This window comes from Nannospalax galili, unplaced genomic scaffold, assembly GCF_000622305.1.
Source record: "Nannospalax galili isolate Female #2095 unplaced genomic scaffold, S.galili_v1.0 scaffold16, whole genome shotgun sequence".
Classification (NCBI taxonomy): Eukaryota; Metazoa; Chordata; class Mammalia; order Rodentia; family Spalacidae; genus Nannospalax; species Nannospalax galili.
The window spans coordinates 3884903-3886027 of NW_008339910.1; the positions used below are offsets into that span (position 1 = coordinate 3884903).

A 1125-nucleotide genomic window follows, 5' to 3' on the forward strand; every position below is an offset into this window, starting at 1 on the left:
AGGCAGTTTCTGCAGGAGGAGCATAAAGCAGCTTGTCACACTGCATACAGTCAGGAAGCAAAGAGAGATTATGTTAGTGCCAGGTTCAATTTCTCCTTTTATTTCAGTCAGTCTAAAATCCAGCCCATGAAATGGTATCATTCATAATTGAGCCTCCCACATCACTTACCCTATAGTCAATATAATCCCTCATGGGCATAGCCAGAGGCTTGTTTCCTAGATGTTCCATATCTTGTCAAGTTGTTAATATTAACCACAACACTAACCTTTCTGGTTTCTTTGACGGTTGTAATGAATCTGAGATTTACTTCTCTTGTCATATGTGTGATAAGATTTTTTTTTTCTTTTTTTCTTTTTTCACGTCAGATGGGTAATGTGCTGATATGTAACAAGGTTTGAGGGAGGCATGTCAACACAGGCGTGAACATCCTGCGTCATCACGTTTATCGACCAAAAAAGGATCAAGATTATGTTAGGTTTTTTTTTAATTTGTTTTGTTTTGTTTTTTATTAAACAGTACTATTGTGGTTTTTTTTTAAGTAAAACCATTGTTAAGGGGGCTAGAGTGATGGCTCACTGGTTAAGAACACTGTCTGTTCTTGCAGAAGACCCGGTTTGAATCCAAGCACCCATATAGCAGCTAACAACTGTCTGTAACTCCAGTTCCAGGGGATCCGACAGCCTCTTCTGTCCTCCCCAGGCATTGCACAACACGGCTGCACTTACCTTCATACAGGCATAACACTCATACATATAAAAATAATAAATAAAATAGTTTTTTTTAAAAAACAGTTGTTAATATATGATTCTGCAGAAAAGGACAACTGGGAAAAATGACTTATGTCCCATTTTTAGTGATGAATCAAAATTTATTATCCGTTCTCTAGCCAACAGACATCTGTATGATTTCAGCTTTGAGTAAATTATGTAAGAATCATCTATAGTGGCTGAGAGATGGCTCAGTGGATAAGAACATTGACTGTTCTTATAGAAGACCTGGGTTTGAATCCCAGCACCAACATGGCAGCTAACTGTCCCTAACTCTATTTTCAGGGGATCCAACAGTCTTTTCTGTCCTCTGCAGGCATTGCACAACACGGGTGCACTTACCTACATGCAGGCAAT

At 38.7% G+C, this 1125-nt stretch overlaps 1 non-coding gene across 1 annotated transcript; it reads right to left on the bottom strand.

Moving 5' to 3' along the window:
* Positions 1 to 360: 360 nt before the first annotated feature.
* Positions 361 to 462, bottom strand: LOC115070636. Its single transcript, XR_003849777.1, has one exon. It is a non-coding gene; the product is annotated as a small nucleolar RNA U13 (small nucleolar RNA).
* Positions 463 to 1125: the final 663 nt, after the last annotated feature.